General features: G+C 37.7%; 1 long non-coding RNA gene across 1 annotated transcript; it reads left to right on the top strand.

The window, feature by feature from the left end:
- The first annotated feature begins 1082 nt into the window (after positions 1–1082).
- LOC126620112 (uncharacterized) lies at positions 1083–1662 on the top strand. Its single transcript, XR_007622243.1, has 2 exons — positions 1083–1323; positions 1414–1662. It is a non-coding gene; the product is annotated as an uncharacterized LOC126620112 (long non-coding RNA).
- Positions 1663–16914: the final 15252 nt, after the last annotated feature.

The following is a 16914-nucleotide window of genomic DNA, read 5'->3' as shown; positions in this document are numbered from 1 at the left end:
AACAAACTGAATGCTGAAACGGCTACATAAGACACTACATCGTGACTGACTTGCTAAAACTAACTAATACAAGCACTATTATATATCGTGAAAACTAAAGCAAACCCTAATCCTTAAAGGATATAGAAAACTAAAGCACAATCCTAATCCTTAAAGGATATAGAAAACTCTAATAAACCCTAAATCGTAACCCTTAAAGGATATAGAAAATTCTAACATCCTTGTCCCACAAAAAAACCATAAACAAAAATAAACTAATAACTAATTTTCCAACATTAACAAAGCCAAGTCATAATGGGGGTCACCAAACATATCTAATAGGTTAAAGATTGCTAGTGTTTTTGTATGTTTGCTAAATAAATTCATATTGTTCCTGTTGCTGATTTGTCCGTGTTAACCACCCGGACTTTCTCTGCATGAAATCATGCATGCTTTTTGCCGGATACAGTTAAAATATAGAACCAACAGATCCTGTGTGGTCCGTGGACCAAGTTTTAAGGGCGCGTTTCGAATTAAATAAAAACAGTTAAACAAGTTTTGAATACTTCATCAATTGAAAGAGTCGTCACAGTATGTTGTATATTTTGTATCTGCAGGCGTGGTAATTAAGACGATAATTAGTCTCAACGGGAGAAACAAATTACTTAATTAACTTGCCTTGTGCAGTTGTGCTTAAATGAAACTAGGAAGAGGTCTTTAGTGATATTTCACTGTCTCTTTTATCGCAGCGAAAGAATTCAGATATTTCTAAAGCAACAGTTAATATTAGCACCAAACACAGATGATATCATTTCACTTCGTCAAATGAGTTGTTTTAGCACTAGTAGAAAAAAACAGTTTGCGCAACGAAACATTTTTCGTCGCACAAGAAAACGCGGGAAATTTTTTTATGCCAACAAATGTTTGCGCGACGAAAATTTCCACATATTTATCGCGCAAAGTTTCACTGAAACGGTCAGATGCCTTCAACCGCTCCCATTTAGTGCGCATTTATGACGCTTTTTGCGCAACGAAGTGTTTCATCGCGCAAAGTATTTTGAGTGCTATATAAACACAATTTTAGAACCCTAATTTTCAAAGATTTTGTTTCAAAGGTAATGGCCGATTCAGGAGAAGGCTCTCGCGAAAAGGAAAGTTGTATTGCGAGTAAAGAGGTACCGACGTAAGCAAGTGCCTTACTTTGAAGACAAAAGTAGGACTGATGCTTACACCGAACTTAGGTTTGATATTGGGGTTTTGGTGCAGAGGGAATGTTCTGCCGAGTTTGAGTCTTGGAAAAAGGTGCCTGAGGAGTTGAAGAAGTTCATGCTGGGGGAGTTATCGGTAAGTTTGTATTAAATAATGTATAATTATTTTTGTTAAAAAGTAGTATTTTTTTAAATTACTAATTTATCATTATTGGCATTAATGTAGATTCATTGGGATGTTGATGAAACCGATGAGAAGTAGCGGAAGTATCTGGATGACCTTTTCAAGAAGCATTTCTGAAAGTGGAAGTTTGATGTGTTGCAGGATGCGGAGCAAGGTGCTGCTGCCCCAGTGGAGGAGGATTGAAGTTGAATTGTATTTTTTAATTTTTTTTATGAAATAAGATTTTTAGGACATCATATTTGATTTTAATTAATAAATTTATGTTATATGGATGATTAATATTTACATTAATTATAATATGTATTTGGGATAATTTGTTAATTAATTTGGTAATGTTTAATTAGGTTTGAGTTTTTTATTTAGATGAAAATAAAAATTTACATTAGATAAAAAGAAAACGGAAAAAAATAAAAAATAAAAAAAATATGCATTTTGCGTGACCAAAATAGTATTCGTTGTGCAACTTGTTTACATTAATAAATTATAAAGTAAACGAAAAAGAAATGTATACTTGCGCGACCAATTATATATTAGCCGCGCAAAGTGTATTTGCGCGACGAACATAGTATTCATTGTGAAAAATCAATCGTCCAAAAGCTAACTTTATAATCTGGATTCAACTGCAGAAGTAGAACTGCAGTAAAACTGCAGATTCAGCCTCTGCATTCCTCCCCTTCGTTTTTCTTCAATCCGGCATCCATCACGTCCATTTTCTCTCAATTTCATCATCTAATACTTCCTCCATCTTCTTCTCTAGGTTGATCGAGCTATTTCGGTGTGTCTAGTAAGAGTTTTATTTATTTTTTTTGTTAGGGTAAAAGTATTAATGTAAATTCATACTAACGCCATGAAATTCGTTGTCTATAGGGATATTGTGTGTGATTAGTGATTGATGGAGAACGATTTAGAAGGTATTTTCTTCGTTTTAATTTTGAAAAATATAAAATTAGTTAAATTATGTTGAAATTATTTTGTTATGCTTATATTGTCTTGTGAAATTATATTAATTTTATGTTGTTAAATTTGTACGTGACGTAAAAATATGTGTTGTGTTGTACGGAGTTAATTGTAATTAACTTCGTACTTGGGTTTCTTTTTTTTAGTAAAACTTAGTTTCTCATTCAAGGATTAGTTGGATTTCGTGCATGGATGTGAAAGCATGATTGCGGTCCAATTGATTATTGAATCGTCCCATTATTTGGACAGTTTAGGAATGCATATGGTGCATAGTTTATGGTTGAAGGATAAGGTTTCAGTTGTAGGGATTTCGTTGTCATCTTTGTACATTCTTTGGGTGGCACATAGGTATTTCATTTCTACGTTGTCCATCTGAACGAGTATATGCACTGTTTGAAGTTATATATAACATATAATAGTTTGTATTTGTGGAAACACTAAGACACCGAGTGCACTTATATTGTAGCGGAGAGTTTTTCCTTCAAGCTAATCAACTTAATATATTTGAAAGAAAAAAACCTTTTGTGCATTAGTATTTTGAGCATCCTCGAAACCATATCATTTGTGAATTGGATTGAATTTCTGAAGGTTGCTGCTACCATATCACAACATATATATGCATTGAAATTTTTTTTCTAATTGTGCAGATGTCACAGCTTATTAGAAGTCGTAAGGCGGTCATGACTGCACTCCGTTCGATTCCCCCGCCTCCTACTTCAGCCACCACTGCTCCAGCAGAAATGGACCCCAGGTTGGTTAATCTGATTCATCTGGTTGATCTGGTTGGTCCCCGGGTCTCCCAGGTGCCGACGTCATTAGCCTCTTCAGTGGCGCTACCTATTAGTGCCAAGTATGGTCACTGCCGCCCCCGCACGCCCAACACGACATCGGTATCCACTACTGATGCCTCAGGGTCACAACAAGGTAAAGTTAAATAACTCTCTTTATTGCCATGTGAATTTAGTTATTCATATATTAAGTGCAATCAAAATTTTTACATACTGCAACTGTGCATTAGGCCTAAATTTGGCTTATTCAAATGTTATGATTGTTGTTAGATATCATATATTATTCATTACAATGTCCAGTGTTTGGGAATTGTTATAACTTTAGGGGAGATTCTTCTGAAATTTCAGTATAGTTTGTAGTGTTTGTTTGACCGTTTTTTATTTTTTTCAGCAAAGAAAAATACCTGAGAACCTTGTCGCTAGTTGAAGACAACAAAGGTCACCTGGGTGACCAACAGACGTATCACAATTGGATACGATGACCAGCATTGGGCTGCACCAACGCCAGAGCAGAATAGCGCATTGGCCCACGACATTGGTCACGTCATTCATACCTATTGACCTATGCAATGGGGATCTTGGAAGGCAATGCCAGACAAGGTGAGGACGAAGGTGCGTGCTTATTTGTCGGTAAGTATCCTGCCTTTTATTTGGTTTTCCTTTAAATTTTCTATATTTATATTACTTAATGTATTTAATTAATTTGTTGCATTGCAGACGAACTACAATTTCGATGACATCAACGACAATATGTTGGTGTACGTCAACAGGCTCTTCGTTGAACGATACAAGTCGTGAAAGAGCGACTTGCACCAATATTTTCAGACATTTGATGATCTATAAGTCATTCTTGATGAGGGTTTCCCGAAGGAGTTTGAGGACCGGGAAGAAAATTGGGTATGGCTCTGCAGTCATTGTCAGGAGCCCGGCTATGTGGTATGTTTTTTATATTAAGTATAAAAGTATTATATGTTTCTTACTAATGTTTGTTGATTTTTTTTTATTTTTCATTTAAATTAGAAGTAATACGTTTATTTTTTGTATAACAGAAGAAGGCGAAAGCCAACAAGATCAATCGGGAGAAAAAGACTCTTTTTCACCATTTGGGTTTGATGCCCTTCTCATATAAGATGGAGGCGCGGAGGCAGGTAATATTAATTTTTTAATATGTCAGTAATATTAATTTTTTTTTCATAAATAACATTTTTCTTATCTTGTTATATTCAGGGGGTTCAATATTCCCAGAGATTAATGTCCTTGCAGACATTTATGTTCGACTCGAGATGAGTTGGCCAAGTCCCTTCATATAAGTATTCTTCAATTGTAATTACAATCCTACGCATTCAAGTATCATGGTTATTATTTGAATGTTATTATTAATATTTCATGTTATATTACACATGCGACAATGATGGAGAAGTGGCAGTTGGTTCTTTAGCAGTTCGCCTCTCAGCTTCCTCCTGAGACTCTGCTCAAGTCTGTAGATCCCCCCAAGGATGCGGGGTTTCAGATCCTTACAGACACCTTAGATCAAACTCTTGGGCGGAGGCCAGGGACATATTGTAAGGGGATGGGGAATGCCCAACGGCAAGCAAGGTCTAAAATATCGATGATATCAGAAATATCGGTAGTCCAAAAACACGGAAATTTCGATGGAAATATCGGGATATTATCGATATCGATAAAAATTGAATAAAAACCACGGAAATTGTAAGAAAAACTTTGAAACTTTTATTGAAACTTTGCAGGATGTTTATTTAGTCAATTATCTATTAGTTTATCATAAAAAATTGGAAGGAAATGCATTGCATGATGGATTTAACTGATTTAAGTTGATTATATAGCGAGCTGGCAAACACTGTGAGTGTAGAAAATATGTAGTAATTAATGAAAGAAGTTTAAACACACCATAATCATTTATATATAATGAATTAGTACAATATTTTGCACTCATTTAAGCAAGGGATTATGCAATGTGAGCTGTTGTGCCGAACCAATAACAATTGGCCAGCCTGTTTCTAACGGCTGCCCGACCTGCCCGCCACTCCTCACAAAAAACCCCAGCTATAAATACCAAGGCTCTAAAAAATGCTAGGCACTAGTCGGGCGGTAGGTTGGCGCCTAGCGCTTAGGTGGCTAGGTGGGATCTAGGCGGGTGCCTAGGCGGATTTAGGTAAATTTCTTATATATTATATGAATTAATTAAATGTACTATATCAAATGTAAATAATTATTGAATAATATGTTATTTCTTATAAAAGAACATACATATGTGAATGTTTTATGTACATATCTAATATGCTTGCCTAGGAAAAAAAATCTAATAATTTATAATTTATATAACATTTATATACATATAATAATATAATATACCTCCCAAACTTTTAAAATATAAAAAGCACACGCCCATGCAAGTGGGCGGTTTTCATAATAAACCATATGATGAAAGTAGATGTCCACCTTACCTCTTTCACATCACCACCCATCACCAGCTTTTGATCTTTCCAAGAAGAAAATTTCGTTTCTTCTTCTTTCCTTGCCATTTTAGAAACTCAAAATTGATCTTTTAGTCTCTCTCTCTCTCTCTCTCTCTCTCTCTCTCTCTCTCTCTCTTTCTCTCTCTCTTTCTCTCTCTCGGCACTCTATCTTCCCTCATCTTTGTTCTTCTTTGCCCTTTCACTTTCAGAACCTTAAAATTGGATCTTAAATCCAACTTGCGCCACTTTGTGCTTTCAGTCTCTCTGAGTCTTCAAAAACCCTAGATTCTCGAACGAACAAAGAGGTCCAAACCTTATCAACAATGGCAGTTTCAAAGGCATCCTCCGTCGTCGCTCTCATGGCGATCCTCTTCACCGTCCTCTCCGCCATATGCGCCTCCTAGAAGTCTCCGGCTCCCAGCCCAACCTCCCCCGCCGCATCCATCACCCCCTCGTTTGTATCCACCCTCGTCGCTAGCGTCGCTGCTCTGGCTTCGGATTTGGGCTCAGGGTTTGAGGTCGCAGTTGCTGCTTGTCTGGATGTGGCTGTGTAAAGCGGTTTGGGATTCATCTCGCGATATTATCGATAATATTGCGATATATTTCCCAACTAATGCATTAAACTGCTGAAAATATCGACAAAAATATCGATATATTGACGATAATTAAATGGATAAGTTTGAAAATATGGTTCTTTAAAGAAAAACGATATTATCGGCGAAATATCGTTGATAATATCGATATTTTAAACCTTGACGGCAGGAACCTAGAGCCTTTTCATCCTTACAAGCAAAGAGTGAGGCGATAACTTTTCCAGCACAGGTGGCTGACCTTTGAACTGAGATCGTCTCGTATAAGAGCCAGATGTTATTGATTGTACATGCCCTCAGTTAGTCCAGCATTCATCACACGGATGTTCGTCCCCTATCGACGTCCGAGCCCCTCTAACCCAAGCATGCTCAGAACTCCGCCTCTTCGACCTCTGAGTCTGTCTTCAACCCCAAACCCTTCTTCGCCCAATCTTTCTAGCCGCGTGTGAACGATGACTCCGTAGATTATTCCACCTTTTTTTCTTAGCTGTGTAGGCCCTTACTTTTAAAACTTTTTCCTTGTACATACATTTTATTTTTATTTTAAATAAATTATTTTTCTCTTCATTAATTTTTTTTATTTTATTATTTTATTACAAAATTAAACCCAAAACAAAAAACATAATTTTAAAAAAGATATAATTTTTTTTTGCTCGACGAATAGCTTCATCGTGCATACTTTTTTGCGATAACTCATTTTCGTCACACAAGAACAACATGTCGTCACGCAAAGTTTTTAAAGACGAATATTAGTCATCCAACGTTTGTATCCTGGCATTTTGTGCGACGAACATATTTGTTCCTAAAAATTTGGTGAGACAAATGAGGAACAGTCATGCCTTATTTTCCGCAACCAACACTTTTGTTCGTGGCGCAAAATCTTTCTTCACGATCTTTGCGCGACGAAGTTTTCATCACGCATACGTTTATGTGACGCTATTAAGCTTTGCACGACCAATTTCTAAATGTTAAACGTGGTAGTGTAAGGTTAGGGATTTGGAGACACACGGACACATTTTGACACCTATTTCGTAGGGCTCACTTCGTAATATATTTAACCCTAATAGAAGCTTGTGATCACTGTTGTAGGTAGGTTGTAATGGTGATGCATTGTTTGGAATTACAGCTATTGTTTCCACTGCTAATTTGTTTCAGTCTTGTAGGTCCTATGAGGATCGATGGAGCAAAGAAAGACTTCTCCTATGTACTCCAACAGCTGATATTCCCCCGAGGGGCGGCACGAGCAACATACAATATTTTATCAAAGTTAAAACTTGTTCTATAACCTTTTAATTAGCTCTTTGAATGGCTTAAATTTGATATTAATTTAATTGTTCACACTGAGAATGGAGATTATGTGTATACACTCTTATTCTTATTTAACTCAACAAATACTTTCAACGTCATTTCGTAATTAATTAATTAATTAACTAATTAGGGTTTAGCAGGCACATTTAGGTCATGCATGATCTGATCCATAAAATGGAGGAAGATTATTTTCCTTTCTAATCTTTCTCTCATTTCTTTCTTTCGTACTTGAACGGTTATGATTAAGTCACATCAACATCTTATATTGATTTTTTTTATAAAGACAATAAGACAAAAAACAAAGTGTAAGAGGAAGGAAGAGAAAGGAATAAGAATAGAAAGGGAGAGAATCATACTCTTTAAATCAAAAGTCCACCAGAAACCAACCGAACGAGGATTGGCCTAAAGGATACAAGGCCTTGGGCAATTTACTTGATACTTACGAATTTACAAAGTCAACAAATACGCTCAAGTAATATGGTTCCATGAAGTTCTTCCATCGTACACGAGTGTTGCAACTTTTTGACCACGTTTGCCGGTTATATTACTGATTACTTTTATGATATAGATGGGTCTTATACATGTAAGTATATAAAGTAGTGGTAAATAATATGATCAATACAAATCATATAAGTCTCATTTTTTTATTAGTATTCTGTTGTCTTTCGAAAATACCAAATCTTAGCCCCTCTTTTTTTCCAAATTTTGACCTAGTTAATGCCAACCCCAAAAACAGACCATTCTCGATATTGATTTTAATCCTAGCCTAGGCGCATTCTGCTATGCTTAATAACAAATAGTTACGACCACTTAGTACTACAATCTAATAATATATTTTTTTTCATTGTAAGTGAGAGGCTTTAAGTTTGATTTTCGACAAAGGTGAAATTAAACTATATTATTATGGCAAACCATTTTAAGGTTTAGCCTACTCTCCTAGCATCTTAATGTAGATATTATCATTCGTTAATAATAATAATAATAATAATAATAATAATAATAATAAGTAGTTAGGTGTGAGGCCTACTGTTGTACAACGAGTCTTATGCGATTGTTTTTAGAGTTCGATGCATAGTATTGGATGAATCAAAGAATTGGTCATTTATGATTATATTATTTTTTCTGTTTTATGGACAAAATTCAATTGACCCATTGGGATTTTGACATTGTTGCAAAGAAATAATATCAAATGGAAAAAAAGCTTGGAAAAAAAAAGGTGTGATATCCACATTCATTTTTACTTCTAACACATCTTTCTAATTTTCGACTGTTAGATCGGATGAATTGAAGAAGATCAACAAACATAAATTAACAATATGTGTGTGAAAAGTAAAAAAAAAATAGTGTGTGGATAACGCATTCCTTAAAAAAATGCAAGTTGCAAAAAAAATTGAATACTTTAACAAAAAACCATATATTTACTCTTAAAAGTCATTCCTGGTACTATTCACTTACAATACATTTTTGTCATTTTCATTAAAACTCAAAGTTTTCAAACTTTTTTTATTTGTTTTTCTTAATTATTATCTACGAGCCAAAACGTGCTTTATTTCCATTTTATTATATTATTAATAATCCAGATCTCTTTCTGCATAATGCGCGGATAGGCATGATGATGATGTGTTGTAATCCTGTGACTTCCAGTTAATTAACCTCGAAATTCGGACTTTTTCCTCGTCAAGTTGCAATACCTTGAGTTGTGATCCTCGCCGGATCATTATATCTAGAGCTGACCAACTCAGAAATTTGAATTGTTTAAAAAAGATATATGCGCCGTCTAAATTATTGTGTGCGTTGACTCCAAACACAAAATTTCGAAAAAATCTCAATTCCAATAAGATAATCCAAAACCCAATTTTTTATTATATTTGGATAGCTTATCTTATGCCGTTAATGCTGACAGCATTTTGAATTTTTTGGTCATCATCTTTGTCAAAACTCTTAATTATGATTTATGATCGAGTATTTTAATATTAATTTGAAATCAAACAACTATATCTTAAGAATTGTTTTCTCATAATGCTGATTCTTCACGGCTCACTTAGGGTTTGGTGCCTGTGATTCGTGCTTTGTTTAATCAAACTCATAATTTAATTACATACCTCATAATTTAAATTTCATCAATACAAATCAAACTCATAATTTAAGTCTTTGATGAGCATGATTTAAAGGAGAAATCCTTAAGTTAGGTTGTTTGTGTCAAAAGAGAATGTTGATTGTGTGAGAATGTGAAGAAATGTTCTTTGTCGAAAGCTCACCAATTATTGCATCTGCTTATAACGTGATGAGATATTCTTTCATACTGTCAACTGGTTGTATAATACAACATTAAATTTCATCAAAATGATTAGCTGAGAGCCCTCACAACCCAAACACAACGACGCAATTATTAGGGGCGCGCTCACTGAGCTAATAGCCTGTCATGTGGGCCTTCCGCTGGGGGCCCACTATGCCAAAAGCGAGAGAAACCCCACCTCTCTCTTTCGTTTTTTACGCCCCCATCCAGACTGACCTAACAAATAAATTAGGAATACAAAAACAAAAACTGCAATTGGACCAAAAATGCGGTTGCATTATAAGGTCGCAATTGAACAGATCAAGTAAGCTCAAATTGATGTTGTTGATGCACAAAATCAGTGAGGATTTTGATAAACAGAAAGTGTTAAGTTTGTGACCTTCGCTAGATTGCTCCGATCACTAGTGTGGATAAGTATGTAAATGGATAGGGATAGGGAAGACAACACAAGATGTACGTGGTTCACCCAGATTGGCTACGTCCACGGAGTAGAGGAGTTCTCATTAATTGTGAATGGTTTACATAAGTACATAGGTTCAAGCTCTCCTTTTGTGAGTACAAGTGAATGATTTAGTACAAATGACATTAGGAAATATTGTGAGAGAATGATCTCTATTTATAGAAGAGAGTTTCTAGTTTCATTCTAACATTGACATGTGTCGTGTTGTGATTGGCTTCTGATGTTAACACGTGTCGCGCTATGATTGACTTTTGATGTCGACACGTGTCACGCTGTGATTGGCCTCCTGGTTGTAGGGAAACTCTTCTGGGTCCTTGACGGTATAACGTTGACCGGTGCTCAGTAGTTTCGGGATTGGTCAAGTATGGTACAAACAGTGCTCCCCTAAGTTCTCGAGTGAGGGAAGCTCATCGGTTGGGGACTTGCAAGATCCAAGCCATTGAGTAATCACGAAACTTCTAAGTACCGAAGTGTGGTATCATTTTCACTTGCCTTATCTGTCTCATACGTAGATGTGGCATCTTCTCTGGAAGTACTTTTCCTCCATCTAGGGGTGGTATCTTTAACTCATGAAGATACACAAGGTAATGTATCAATTTCACTTGAAGCTTACTTGTAGATTCGGGCTTGGTCAAGTGCGATACAAAACCCTATAGTAGGAGTCCCCCAAGTCGCCGAGCTAGGAGATTTGCAGAAAGAGGTAACAGATAAGGTAAGCAATCAGACTTCCAAGCAAGCAACATGGATCGGAGGTTCGACTTTGACTTCCGGTTGATTGTTCTCATTCTCCTTGTGTCGTAAACAGCAACAAGGATAAGGAGAAGCAAATGGAGAAGAGATGATATGAGATACTTTTGCTTTTGAAGAAGTAACTTTTCACATGTTTATTCTTGAACTGGGCTAGAGGGTTTTCTGGTTTCCTCCAGAGTATAAGGCCGACTCAAGAATTTGAGGGTCAAAACAAGTCCATTAAATCAAGAGTGTGTTCGACCTTAATGATATGGGATACTTTTGTTGTTGACGAAGTAATAGATGAATCAGCATGTGTTCTGTTGCGCTTGTCTCTACATGCTTCCTTGTATCCTTCTCACTTGCCCTATCTGTTCCTCAGGCAGATGTGGTATCTTTTCTGGAAGCATAAGATGTTGAAGATGAGTACTCAACAGCAATGCCAGGTAAGTAATCAGGCAAGGGGTTTCAGGCAATCAGTTCATGACTAGAAGCTTGATTCCAAGTGTTGACTGATTGCTCTCTTTCTCCTTGTCTTGCAGGTAAGAACAAGGGCAAAGGAAAAGACAGGGAAAAAGCATGATATGGGATACTCTTGCTTTTGACCATGATGATATGAGATACTCTTGCTCTAGTGTGTCTGGTTTGCATAGGTATTATTAGGGGGAAGAAAGCTGAGTATTTCGAGAGGCTTCATTGGGAGTGCCTTCTCAGATATGAGGAAGGGTTGAGCATTTTTGCAGGTCTGCCTGTCCGTGGAGGATGGAGGTCGACATATATAGGAGTCTCCCTAACAACAAGTAGTAATGCTATTTCTTTACCCTTCTTGGTCGTAGCAATGTAATGGGAGCTGCAAGCTTCACGTGTTTTAACTTTGTCAGAGCACTTTGAAAAAGTGGTATGTGGTATCTAGAAAGCTGATGTTGCGTGTGAAGATTGCAGACAAGCTTTATCCAAGGAAATCTGGCTCTCGAAGTTCGGAGAACGACGCCTCTTTGGTTTTCGAACAAGCAATCATGTCGGGGATCTGGCTCTCGAGATTTGAAGAGCGGTGCCTCTTCGATTTTTAAGAAAGCAATCCTGTTGGGAGTCTGGCTCTTAAGATTCGGAGAGCGGTACCTTTTCGATTTTTAAGAACCTGTTGGAAGTCTGGCTCTCGAGATTCGGAGGGCGGCGCCTCTTCAATTTTTGAGCAAGTAATAATGCTATTCCTTTACCTTTCTTGGTCATAGCAATATAGTGGGAGCTGCAAGCTTCACATGTTTTAACTTTGTCAGAGTGCTTTGAAAGAGTGGTCTGTGGTATCTAGAAAGCTGATGTTGCGTGTGAAGATTGCAGGCAAGCTTTATCCAAGGAAATCTGGCTCTCGAAGTTCGGAGAGCGATGCTTCTTCGGTTTTCGAACAAGCAATCCTGTCGGAGATCTAGCTCTCGAGATTCGGAGAGCGGTGCCTCTTCGATTTTTGAGAAAGCAATCCTGTTGGAAGTTTGACTCTTGAGATTCGGAGAGTAGTGTCTCTTCGATTTTTAAGAAGTAATCCTGTTGGGAGTCTGACTCTCGAGATTTGGAGAGTGGTTCCTCTTCGATTTTTTAGCAAGCAATCTTGGGAGTGTTTTCTCTAATGTGAGTAAAGGTTGGCACACATTGGGACTTTCTAGTTATCAAGCAGTGGTGTTGTTCCTTTACCCTTGTGGGTAATAGTAGGGTAGCTGGACCTTCAAAATTTATGTGTCTAAACTTTGTTAGAGATCTTTGGCAAAGTTATCTGTGGTACTCGATGAGCTGATGTTGCGTGTGGAAAGTGGTGCCTCTTCGAAATCCGGATAGTGGTGCATTTTCGAATCCGGAGAGTGGTGCCTCTTCGATTTTTGAACCAATGGCCCTGTTGCCCTTTCTTTTATAAGGGCACCAATTGTGTGCAACGAGTACATTCAGAGAATTATTGCTTGTAGGAATTTTCCCCTTACTTCAGATATTTATTACACCTCATTTCTCCTTCATCATTTATGAGAATGTCTGGCCTATTTGACCGTCGTTTTAACTTGAACTTTGGTGAAGAGGCAGCCATGCCTTCTCAAGACAACATATGGCGCCCATCCTTCTTATCCCTTACTGGTCCTCTTACCGTTGGGGACTCTGTAATGAAGAATGATATAACCACTACGGTGGTGGCCAGGAACCTTCTCACTCCCAAAGATAACAGACTACTTTCCAAACGGTCTGATGAGTTGGCTGTTAAGGATTCTCTGGCTCTCAGTGTTCAGTGTGCAGGTTCTGTGTCTAATATGGCCCAACACCTATTTGCTCGAACTCACCAAGTTGAATCATTGGCGGCTGAAGTGATAAGTCTCAAATAGGAGATCAGAGAGCTCAAGCATGAGAATAAACAGTTGCACAGGCTCGCACATGACTATGCTACAAACATGAAGAGGAAGCTCGACCAGCTGCAGGAATCTGATGGTCAGATTTTACTTGATCATCAGAGGTTTGTGGGTTTGTTCCAAAGACATTTATTACCTTCGTCTTCTGGGGCTGTACCGCGTAATGAAGCTCCAAATGATCAACCTTCGGTGCCTCTTCCTTTTGGGCTTCTGCCTAGTACTGAGGCTCCGAATAATCACCCTCTGGTGCCTCATCTTTCTGGGGCTCTGCCGACTGCTAAGACTTCTCCTGAGCAACCTTTGTGAAGGCTCCCTTTTGTTTGTTTATTTTGATTCACGTATATGTACATATTTGTAACTTATCAGAGATATCAATAAACAAGCTTTGCTTCATTTCAACGTATTATGTTAAATACACCAAGGCCTTCTTCACTAAGTTCTTTGAATTTTTCCTTTTGTTGAAGCTTGCATGTTGAAGCTTTGTGATTGAAGCTTGTAGGTTAAGGTATTGCTCCCTTAATTTCCCGAGTGAGGAAAACTTCTCATTTGGAGACTTGAAAAATCCAAGTCACTGAGTGGTTGTGAGACTTCCGAGTATCAAGGTGCAGTAGCATATGGTAGGAGTCCCCCAAGTCTTCGGTCGAGGGAGTTGACGAATGAGGCATTTCCTTTCTAAGTGGTAGCCCAAAACTCCTTCTTCATATATATATTTGTTATGAAAGTTGTTAGGCCCAAAGAAAAGGAGGCCTAGGCAATTTTTTTTTTCGATTTTTTTTTTCGAATTTTTGAATTTTTGAATTTCCGAATTTTTGAATTTTCAAATTTCCGAATATATATATATATATATATATATATATATTTAAAGCTTTATAGGTGAAGCTTTGGTGTTGAAGCTTTGTAGGTGAAGCTTTGAGGTTGAAGCTTTGTTGGGCACCATGAATTGATTTTGCTTCACACTATCTTGATCAAGATAGTGTGAAGCTTTTGTGTTGAAGCTTTGTAGGTGAAGCTTTTGTGGATGAAGCTTTTGTGGGTCAAGCTTTTGTAGGTGAAGCTTTTGTGGATGAAGCTTTTGTGGGTCAAGCTTTTGTTGGTCAAGCTTTTGTGGGTCAAGCTTTTGTGGGTCAAGCTTTTGTGGGTCAAGCTTTTGTTGGTGAAGCTTTTGTGGGTCAAGCTTTTATGGGTCAAGCTTTTGTAGGTGAAGCTTTTGTGGGTGAAACTTTTGTGGGTCAAGCTTTTGTGGGTCAAGCTTTTGTGGGTCAAGTTTTTGTAGGTCAAGCTTTTGTAGGTCAAGCTTTGGAGTTGAAGCTTTTGTGTTGAAGCTTTTGTGGGTGAAACTTTTGTTTTGAAGCTTTTGTAGGTCAAGCTTTTGTGGGTGAAGCTTTTGTGGGTCAAGCTTTTGTGGGTCAAGCTTTTGTAGGTGAAGCTTTTGTGGGTGAAGGTTTTGTGGGTGAAGCTTTTGTAGGTCAAGCTTTTGTGGGTCAAGCTTATGTAGGTCAAGCTTTGGAGTTGAAGCTTTTGTGTTGAAGCTTTTGTGGGTGAAGCTTTTGTGTTGAAGCTTTTGTGTTGAAGCTTTTATAGGTCAAGCTTTTGTGGGTGAACCTTTTATAGGTGAAGCTTTGGAGTTGAAGCTTTTGTGTTGAAACTTTTGTGTTGAAGCTTTTGTGGGTGAAGCTTTTGTAGGTGAAGCTTTGGAGTTGAAGATTTGTAGGTGAAGCTTTGGAGTTGAAGCTTTTGTTGGGTACCATGAATTGATTTGCTTCACACTATCTTGATCAAGATAGTGTGAAACTTTTGAGAATTTGTAGTTGTCCTCCATTGATGAAGCTTTTGTTGGGTACCATGAATTGATTTTGCTTCACACTTTCTTGATCAAGATAGTGTGAAGCTTTTGAGAATTTGTAATTATCCTCCATTGATGAAGCTTTTGTTGGTGAAGCTTTGTAGGTGAAGCTTTGGAGTTGAAGCTTTTGTTGGGTACCATGAATTGATTTTGCTTCACACTATCTTGATTAAGATAGTGTGAAGCTTTTGAGAATTTGTAGTTGTCCTCCTTTGATGAAGCTTTGTTGAATTTCCTAATTTTTTTTTTGTTTTTTTTTGGGAAACTAGAAATTTGAAAATGTGGGAGAGACAACATATACAAATTTTGCTTCCACACTGTTGAGCAAGAGATTGTGATGCAAGCCACATCTTGTAGTAGTCGAAGGTTTGGATAAACCATATAAATTGAATTTTCTTCGAAGGTCTGAGAATTGTTGTTGCCCTCCATTGATGAAGCTTTTGTTGGCACCATAAATAGGTTTTGCTTCACACTGTCTTGATCAAGAGTGTGTGAAGCTTTTGAGAATTATGGTTGAACTCCTTTGATGAAGCTCTTGTTGGCACCATAAATTGGTTTTGCTTCACACTGTCTTGATCAAGAGTATGTGAAGCTTTTGAGAATTATGGTTGAACTCCTTTGATGAAGCTTTTGTTGGCACCATAAATTGGTTTTGCTTCACACTGTCTTGATCAAGAGTGTGTGAAGCTTTTGAGAATTGTGGTTGCCTTCCATTGATGAAGCTCTTGTTGGCACCATAAATTGGTTTTGCTTCACACTGTCTTGATCAAGAATGTGTGAAGCATTTGAGAATTGTGGTTGAACTCCTTTGATGAAGCTCTTGTTGGCACTATAAATTGGTTTTGCTTCACACTGTCTTGATCAAGAGTGTGTGAAGCTTTTGAGAATTGTGGTTGCCCTCCATTGATGAAGCACTTATTGGCACCATAAATTGGTTTTGCTTCACACTGTTTGACCAAGAGTGTGTGAAGCTTTCTACAAGTTGTAGTGTTTGCATTGTTATAGAGGGGAAATGTTTGAAGCAGATGTAAGAGGGCTGAATAACTTGATCTTCGTATGCCATGCACTGAAGTTGTTGTTGGCTTGCAATAAGACTTTGTTGGTGACTATAACTCTTGTTGGCCATAAGTGTTCCCCTAGTTAAGTTGTCAAGCTTGAGGGTTTTTTATTATTTGTGAATGCTAGGAGTTCACATGTACAAGTTGTACCACTCGTTTTCTGGTAGGTGGAATGAATGGTGAGTTGCTTTCATCACTTGGTTGGTAGTACGAAGATGAGTTCCTTCTTCACCTGGTTAGTGGCATGAGAGGCAAGTTGCCAAATGATATTAGAGTACGGGTTGTACGTTTCATCACCTGGTTGGTGGCATGAAGGAGAGTACGGGTTGTACATTTTATCACCTGGTTGGTGGCACGAAGATGAGTTCCTTCTTCACCTGGTTGGTGGCATGAGTGGCAAGTTGCCAAATGATATTAGAGTACGGGTTGTACATTTCATCACCTGGTTGGTGGCATGAATAGTGTACAAGTCATCTGCAGAATGCAAGCGATTGGTCTGGAAGATGTGTTGAGAGACAAACAGTTTCCTCGGCTCCTCAAATGAATATACTGTCTCAGGTGGAAGACGACAATACCAGTTTAGAGCTCCGCAAGAGAAGGTGGAGGGGAAAAGAAGATATCGCTATTTGTCGGTGTGCATCCGATATGCCATGGCG

The sequence above is a fragment of the Malus sylvestris genome, chromosome 4, assembly GCF_916048215.2.
Source record: "Malus sylvestris chromosome 4, drMalSylv7.2, whole genome shotgun sequence".
NCBI lineage: Eukaryota > Viridiplantae > Streptophyta > Magnoliopsida > Rosales > Rosaceae > Malus > Malus sylvestris.
The sequence above is the reverse complement of the archived record's forward strand: the minus strand, read 5'-3'. Positions and strand labels throughout refer to the sequence as shown.